Source organism: Mesocricetus auratus, unplaced genomic scaffold (assembly GCF_017639785.1).
Source record: "Mesocricetus auratus isolate SY011 unplaced genomic scaffold, BCM_Maur_2.0 Super-Scaffold_100006, whole genome shotgun sequence".
In the NCBI taxonomy this organism is placed as follows: domain Eukaryota; kingdom Metazoa; phylum Chordata; class Mammalia; order Rodentia; family Cricetidae; genus Mesocricetus; species Mesocricetus auratus.
Genome location: NW_024429190.1, coordinates 105312541 through 105321849, shown reverse-complemented (window position 1 = coordinate 105321849; position 9309 = coordinate 105312541).

Sequence of the window (9309 nt, the reverse complement as noted above, 5' to 3'; positions counted from 1 at the left end):
AAGCCTACAGCAGTGCTCAGTTCCTAACTGTTGGGAAATAAGGGCTTCATTCTTAGCTGTTTTGAGTTGATTCCCACCATTGCACCACAACTCAGTAAGAAAAAGTTATTTAATTCATTATCCTGTGAAAAGTGTACAGTGAGGATGTTGTACATACTGTATTTATTGAGTGTGACAGAAAGCAATTGATATGTACTGTTTTATTATGTTAAATTATACTTGACATTAATTGGGAAAAATGTGGACTATGTTTTTTCATACTACTATATATTTTGTAACTACAACATGGTTACTTTCTTGTAAATGAGTAAGAAAATTTTACTTTAAGACATTGTAATATCTACTTCATGATTTCTTTCCTTCCTTGTTTATGTAAACTTTGGAAGATTGCAGATTTCCTTACAAATATCCATCTTGATGCTTTGGAAGTAGTTTGAGAAATATTTTTAGTTTTTTTAGACTTTATAGTATTTGTAACCCACCCAACACTTAAAAAAAAAAAAACAGAATGAACACATACTTTCCAGTCAGGTTCCCTTTGAAAGACCCCAATAGGGATACTTTCACGGAAGTGAGACCCTTACCCAAGGAACAGTGAGACCACGAACTTGGATGCAACAGCAAGGGCTTTATTGGTGACATACGGGTACCCGGGGGTCTCAGTCTCGGGGAACTGAGCGCGCTGAGCTGGGGACTCAGGGGTTCTTTTATAGCAAAAAGCACAGTACAGAAGCGAGAAGCCTAGTAACAGGACCCTGATTGGGCAATTGAGGTTTTTCTTGGAACTCAAGTCTTGGCTTTGGCCCTATCTGAGGAACAATTAGTCTCTGTGTTTGCTCAATCCTGCTGAGCTGGCCGTCCGGCCACCTGCAGATACCCAGCAGCCTGTGTCCTTGGGACTGAGCTCCCTTCTGATAGGCAATGACTATGCAGCTGTGGGGGAACGGAATTCTCCATAAGCCTCAGCTGCCTGTTTAAACTGGGCCAGGGTCTTTTACCTTGAGCCATGTTTTTCCATTTCCAACTTTATTTACCAGAAAGAAAAGTTTGCTGATTCAACCAGTTCTACTGTGACACTGAGTATAGAGACGTGTAGCAGTAGTGGAGAAATCATCTCAGTGCCTTCATAGAGCCCGAATTTACTTTAAATGTTCCTCAACAAAATAAATACTTCATTAGTGCTTGAGAGAATTTGAAAGGCAGGTGGGTTCACCTGCACAAAAGGAAAAAATACATGTGTGTATACATATATGTGTGTATGTATATGTATGTATATACATATACACATGCACATATGATACACATATATATGTATATGCATATATATATTTCAAAAGTGATGAGGCCGTAACTTCGTGCTGAAACGGTCTGCATTACATGCATATGCCTTGTTTAATGACATTCCTAAACTTGTGCCATTATTTTTCAAAGTAAAAAGACAGGCATGTCTCCAAGGCTTTTCTAGATAGTGGATGAATGAGCAGTCCCTTAGTTCTCGTGTAGGTAATGTTGAAACACCCTATGTGTCCTCTGCACTACTTTAACAGAAGTATGTTTTTAATGTAACAGCGTAAGTCAAAGTCAGTTTTAATTGAGGAGACCAGTTCACTACAAACTCTGAGTGTAACCATTGTACAGTAAATGTTTTGTAGGTTTCCCCCATAAAGAATTTAACAGGAAAATATACAAATGATAAATATACAAACCAAAATATCACTAGTTGAATTTAAATATTAAATATATGTGTAAATATAGTTAACCAAAAGGGCAGTGGCTTACACACTTTGTAAATGTATCATGAGACTGAAAAGAAGGATGCCATATTTCTGCAGTTTAACACATCTAGAGCCAAACCAATACAAGAATACAACCCATTACCACCAGGTTAAGGCCTTGTGCTGGGTGTAATAGCATGTACCTACACAGACACTGTCAGTTCTTCTCCACTACAGTCTAACAAAGCATCAGATGTTGGAGGCCATGTTAAAGCATTGAAGCGAGACAAGAGAAGAGGACAATGACACGGGAACACTACAAGGATGGTTCCTGGCTTTGGGGAAGGAGAACATTCACTTTTATTGGAGGCCCAACTCTTCTGAGTTTTCACTGTCAATTTTATTCTGCTTAAAAAAAAAAGTCAACAAATACCACTGGGTTATCTGCTCATGAAATGGTGTCTAGATGTGGATTTATTTACTTATTGAAATAACCTTTTGTTATCAGCTTGTCAGGGTCTTACTAGGTAGGTCAGTCTGCCCTTGAACTCAAGTGCCACCTATGCCTCCCGAGTGATAGGATTAAATGTATGCACAACACAACTCCTCATAGGGATTATTCTTGATGTCTAAATAGGCGTTGACCAAAATGTTTTCAGATCTTTATTTCTCAATCATTTTGATTGTTTCTATTTTCTACATAGTGTTATGTCCTCGTAAAATAACCATGGGTCTGTACCATGCAACAATTTTCTGACTAAAAAAAAAAATAGAGATGATTAAAGTGTTACACATGTTAAGGGTTTTGTTTTTATTGTCTTAATATAAACTGCATAATGAGGAAACTGATTGAGAAGAACAATGAAAATGTATCTAAGGCTGACAAAACCTTGCATTTAATTAATGTATTCCTTGTGGTTCAACTTTCTCTGATGAAAACCTTGGAGATCATTCCACAGTTCCACTTTAAGCACTACTGGCAAGTGTGCACACTTCCGGATCATTTTATCGTTAATCTGTTTTAAGACTTTTTGTTTTAAAACTTCTTTATGCTAGACTATAAATCTAGAGGTAATATTTAAATGCAAACTATGTGAGGCTTCTCGTCTGTCAAGTAGCATTGAGTTGGTTTGCAAGCTGCAAACTTTGTTTTACTTTTATGCACACTTCCGTCAGAAACGTTTTTTGTGCATTTGTGTCTGTGCACCACAGGCAGGCAGGCTTTGGCACCCCCTGAGGTCAGAAGAATGTGCTGGATCCCCCTGGGACTGGAGTTTCGTGAGCTCCCTTGTGGGTTCCAGAGGAAGTAGTAGGAGGCAGCAAGGTGAACCTCCCCAAGGAGCAGGACCACTCCAGGACCTGCCGTCTTCACGGAAGCAGACGCAGCCTCACCTGCTGCCTGTTCTCCACCCGAAGGGCATCATCATGAGGCTGCCACAGTGCACTGAGGTCATGGACAAGTTTGCAGTCCTGCATGACACCCGTCCCTCTGCAGCTCACTGAGTGGGTCTAGGCAGTGGCCACTGTTCTACCTGGATGGCAAGGGTGACAGCCTCTCTCTTAGCCCACTAATGCCTGAGTGCAACTTCATGCCTCCAGCCTCTGCTCTGCTTCTCTCCTGGAACAATAACATGAAACAACTAAAGCCTTTCCTTCCCTGTCCTGGTTGCCACTGCTCAGCATCCTCAGGAGGCCACCAAGGTGGGATTCTATGCCAGGGGCAGAAGGCCTAAGTTTTGATCGCTGACTCTCCGATTTAGGATCACAAGTGCCTTTTCTCTTTGTGGCTCTCTCCTGGAAGTCCCCTATTTGGCCTACATTTGCTGTGAACTACACACAACACCTTCCCCACTTTCCTTTACAATGGAATGGCGCAGAATGTTTAAGAAAGGTACTTGTCACCACGTGAAAATTCTAGTAGTGTTTGATAAGGCTCAGTTTCCTTAGCAGAGGGCTGAGTTCTCTCTGAAGGAGCACTGGTGACTGACTCTTGTGATGCTGCCCTTGGAAGTGACTGATTTGTAAGTGTATAGGGAAGGGGTGCGCTGTGTGGTAGGCTTGTCCTGACTGAGCTGGGGAGCATGGGAGCCCTCCTCTCAGGTAAGGAAGAAAACAGTGCAGAGGAAGGAGCACTGGTGCGTGGTATGTAATCATGCAGGAACTGTAAGTGATCCAATTTAATTGCTGTTAGCAGCACGTGATCTATTAGTCTTGCTTTTCCGGAGCTAAAATGTTCAAGAAGGATTGAATGGCAAGAGTTTTTGAATTGAGTTGCTGTATTTAACACTTCAGAACCTTGAAGTAGAACCTGTTTCTTGTGTGGGTCCTGAATTTCTTTATAGTGAATTAATGCACATAGTAAAATCAATAACCATACTCATGTAAAGGAAAGAGTATGAAAGGAACTGGGAAAAACAAAAAGAAAAAAGAAAAATGTTATTTAGCAACATGTAGGTCATAGTCTTTGATTCACTTGTCCTTTATAATTTCTCTTCTTTTAATAAAGTGGTTTTTGGAAGCAAAAAAAAAAAAAAAAAAAAAAAAACTTGTGCTCTTGAAGGCCATTAGCTTGGCTATAGAATAGTTTACTGAATTTACTACTCATTGACTAAGACAGAGGGCCTTAAAACAAAATAAAAGAAAAACATTGCTTCAAATCTGTTCTTTTAGATACAGGGAGTGTGTGTTAGTGTTCAAATGTAACACGAATAATAAAAATCCGAAGACAGGTATTGGGGTTCAAACTGAAGATCAGAGAAGCAAAGCAGCCAACCACCAGAGAGTTCTCACCTGTACCAAGGCTGGGCGATCCTGTCCTCAGCGTTACTGCAGTACGAATTCTGAATGAGCCCTGAGTGCCTGTCTTATATTCCCCTCTAGTGGTGGAAGTAAAGGCGTGCACCACCACCACTAACTAACTAGTGTGGCTGCTGGGGTGAAAGGTGTGTACCACCACTGTCTGGCCTCTATGGCTGTGGCGAGCTTTGCATCTGATCTTCAGGTAAGCTTTGTTAGATCATAAACAAAGTACCACCACGGTCATTCTTCAAATCATCTGGCCTCTGTTACCCTTCCAACACTATCAATAGGTTAAAAAGTATTTTAAGCAAGATCAAATTCCAAGAATTTTCAGCCGGGTGTTGGTGGCGCATGTCTTTAATCCCAGCACTCGGGAGGCAGAGGCAGGCGGATCTCTGTGAGTTCGAGGCCAGCCTGGTCTACAGAGTGAGTTCCAGGACAGCCTCCAAAGCCATAGAAAAACCTTGTCTCGAAAAACCAAAAAGAAAAAAAAAATCCAAGAATTTTCAGCTTTTCTTGTGGGAAGATGACATCATTTAATCCACACGTATGTTCTGTTCACTAGAAGGTTCCAGTGTGAATGTGATTTGGTAGGTAGAGTATGAGGGAAGAGACAGCCCATGGAGTCAGGCTTACAGGACACTGAAGACACCTGGGTGAGTTGGTGATGAGGCTTGTGCAATGTCTATTCTCCCAAGGATGCTGGAATCCCACTAGTTTCAAAATGTGTCAGTGTTGTATGGGATCAACAGTGTGACCCCATCTGAGTTTGGGAGACTGTAAGAGACATTTGTGGACAGAACCAGGCTGAGGCACAACTCACCTCAACTTCAAAGACAGACATTACCTCAAAGTAAAGACTTGGGAAAAGATTTTCCAATCACATGGATCTGAGAAAACAAGCTGATGTAGCTACCCTAGTATCTAACAAAACAGATTTCACACTAAAATTAATCAAAAGAGATGGAGAACACTTCATATTCATCACAGGAAAAAAATCCATCAAGATGTAGTCTCAGTTCTGAATTTCTATGCCCCAAATACAAGGGTGCCCACGGTTGTAAAAGAAACAATACTAAAGCTTAAATCACACATCAAACACTACATACTAATAGTGAGAGACTTCAACACTCCACTCTCACCAATGGACAGGTCTGCCAGACAGAAATTTAACAGAGAAATCGGGGAACTAACATGTTACGATTCAAATGGGGTTAACAGACATCTATAGAACATTCCACCCAAACATAAAAGAATATACTTTTTTCTCAGCACCCCATGGAACCTTCTCTAAAACTGACCACATACTCAGTCACAAAGCAAATCTCAACAGATACAAAAATATTGGGATCCCTGTATCTTATCAGATCACCATGGCTTAAAGGTAAAATACAACAATAACACAAATTACAGAAACCCTACAAAGTCATGGAAATTGAACAAAACTCAACTGAATCGCCACCGGGTCAAGGAAGAAATAAAGAAATTAAAGACTTCCTAAATTTCAATGAAAATGAATGCACAATATATCCAAACTTATGGGACACTATGAAAGCATCGGTGAGAGGAAAGTTCATGGCACTAAGTGCCTACATAAAGAATTTGGAGAAATCTCACACTATCAACTTGACAGCACACCTGAAAACTCTAGAACAAAAAGAAGCAAACTTACCCAGGAGGAGTAGACGCCAGGAGTAACCAAACTCAGGGCTGAAATCAATAAACTTGAAACAAAGAAAACAACACAAAGAATCAATGAAACAAAGAGCTGGTTCTTAGAGAAAAATCAACAAGATAGACAAACCCTTACCCAAACTAACCAAAACGCAGAGAGAGAATATCCAAATTAACAAAATCAGAAATGAAAAGGACATAACAGACACTAAGGAAATCCAGAGAATTATTAGGAGGTACTTCAAAAACTTGTACTCCACAAAAGTAGAAAATCTAAAAGAAATGGACTATTTTCTGGATAGGTACCACATACCAAAATTAAATCAAGACCAGATAAACAATTTAAATAGGCCTATAACTCCTTAGGAAATACAAGCAGTCATTAAGACTCCCAACAACAACAACAAAATGCCCAGGGCCAGGATTCTACCAGAATTTCCAAGAAGAGCTAACACTAATAATCAAATTATTCCTCATAATAGAAACAAGGAACACTGTCAAACTCTTTTAATGAGACTAGTTACCCTGATACCCAAAACACACAAAGATGAATCAAAGAATTATCCCTAGTGTATGAATGGACTTTGGGAGCCCATTCCCCATAGAGGGATACTCTCTCAGCCTAGACACACTGGGGAGCCTGGCCCAAATGATGTGACAGACTTTGGTGATCCCTCATGGAAGGCCTCACCCTCCCGGGGGGGGGGCAGAAGGGGGATGGGATGGGGAGTGTTGGTGGGGTACCTGGGAGGAAGAGGGGATGTAAAATAAGATTGTTTCTAATTCAAATTTTTAAAAAATCTAGGAAAAAAAAAAACTACTGGCAAACCAAATCCAAGAACACATCAGAAAAATTCATCCCAGACATGCAGGGATGGTTCAACATATGAAAATCTGTCAATGTAATCCACCATATAAACAAACTGAAAGAAAACAAAACAAAACAAAACGAGATCCTCTCATTAGAAGCTGAAAAAGTCTCCGACAAAAGTCAACACCCTTTCATGATAAAGGTCTTGGAAAGAGCAGAGATATAAGGAACATAACTAAACATAATAAAGGCAATATACAGCAAGTTAGAGCCAACATCAAATTAAACGGAAAGAAACTCAAAGCGATCCCACTAAAATCAGGAACAAGACAAGGCTGTCCACTCTCTACATATCTATTCAATATAGTACTTACAGCCAGTGGTCTTTTTTGTTTTTTCGAGACAGGGTTTCTCTGTAGCTTTCGAGCCTGTCCTGGAATTTGCCTCTGCCTCCCAAAGTGGTGGGATAAAAGGCGTCTGCCACCACCGCCTGGCCTCAGCCAGTGCCCTTAATGGTTGAGCCATCTCTCTAGCCTCCTGACCCTCATACCTTCTTTAAACCCAAAGTTTTGAATGTTAGACCTTCTTAAAGCTAAAGTGAACTTCATGCCACAAAACTGAAAAAGGAATCAAGCTAATCCATTAGACTTTAGCAAAAGAATTCTTTTGTTGTTGTTGCTGTTTTTTATTTTGGTTTTGTTTTTTTAAGACAGGTTTCCCTGCGTAGCCCAGACTATCTTGGAACTCGCTCTGTAGATCAGGCTGTTCTTGAACTCACAGAGATGCTTCTGCCTCCTGAATGCTGGGTCTAAAGCATGTACTACTACCACCCAGTCTAAACGATTCTTACAAAGGCCTATTTTACATAGATTTTCAGCTTTAAAAAAAGCACACGAAGACATTAAATATATTGCTGACCTTCATTTTTATTTAAATATATTCATCTGAAAGAGATTACAATATAAATGTAAACATGCATGTCTACATCAGAATTAAGCAAAATGAATTTTTAGGCAAAAGATTTTCAATATTATTAAAGTAGACAAGGAATCTAAGACTGAAATAAGAGGCAACGAAAATACACATTTCCTAACACTTGAGTTGGTCTTCCAAGCTACTGGTTAAGGCCTGAGTCTTAGAAAGTCTATGTTCCTTGACAAGTGGAAAGATCCACTTTGGCTGTTGTTAATACATGTATTCTACAAATAGACTAATTCTCTTTCAAAATAATGTAATAAATATCACACGCACACATACATACACACACACACACTCTTAAAAAAGGGAAGGACTTTGGAATTTTCAAGTTTCCCTATTACTGCAGCACACCACCCATAGAGAAAATTATTCTGCTACAGAAATAGATTAACCAGTGGCATTATTACAAATCTCCAGGTTTATGTGTATTGCATTTTCCCAACATTTTCCAAAGGATTACCATGGCTTCTCTATAGAATTAGTTTTCCCAACATTGCATAGAGCAAACAAAAGGTAATTTAAGAATTCAGTAGGGACTTGCAAGGGTATTTTCAGCATTGTCTCAGTGCCTGGAATGTTTCCCCTATGTTTATCCTCAGTCTTTAACTAGTTAGCTGTCTCAGCCTCCTCCCCTCCAGGCTAGGAGCATGTGCATATCTAGTTCTGTGATGACAGTCCCTGCTTTTGAGGAGCTCTTACCAACCAGAGACCAGGAAGGAGAAAGGTAGTCTGTATGCACACCAGGGCACACCCCATAGGTTGAAAGAAATGAAGAGTTGGTGAAGATGGCGCCTGAGAAGGTTGAGTGGGTGCAGAAGAGGGGACGGCAAAGGCACAGAGACAGGAAGGAAGTCACTTGGTTGGCACAAGGCTACCCCTGAGAAGTCATCGTCGTCGCCATCATGCAGGAGGCTACATTCTGGATTTTCAAAACTGGCTTTCTTACTGTAGTGGGGAAAGGAGACAGGACCGCTGAAGGGTTTGTGCAGAGAGCACAACCTGGAGCAACAGAAGATTGTGGTGTTGGATAGGCCAGGTGACGGGAGTCCGGGGCTCAGAAGGCTCAACTCACCAAGCCCAGTGCCACGTGCAAGTACTTCCTATAAAAACAGTTACTGGCCAGCGTGCCAACGCCACAGCTCTGTCTACATAGACCAAGGCTTTTGGAGAGGAGTGGGGCGGGGCTGGGGACACTTGAATGGGCATTTTTAGTTCAAGTTCCTGGCCTGCCCCAGTGTGAGGAGGGTAAGAGCAGTGAGACAATACAGTCCCCACATCCAGTGACAATTCGAGTCACCCAATCATGACCTTCACCTTCCCTGAGTTGTCATT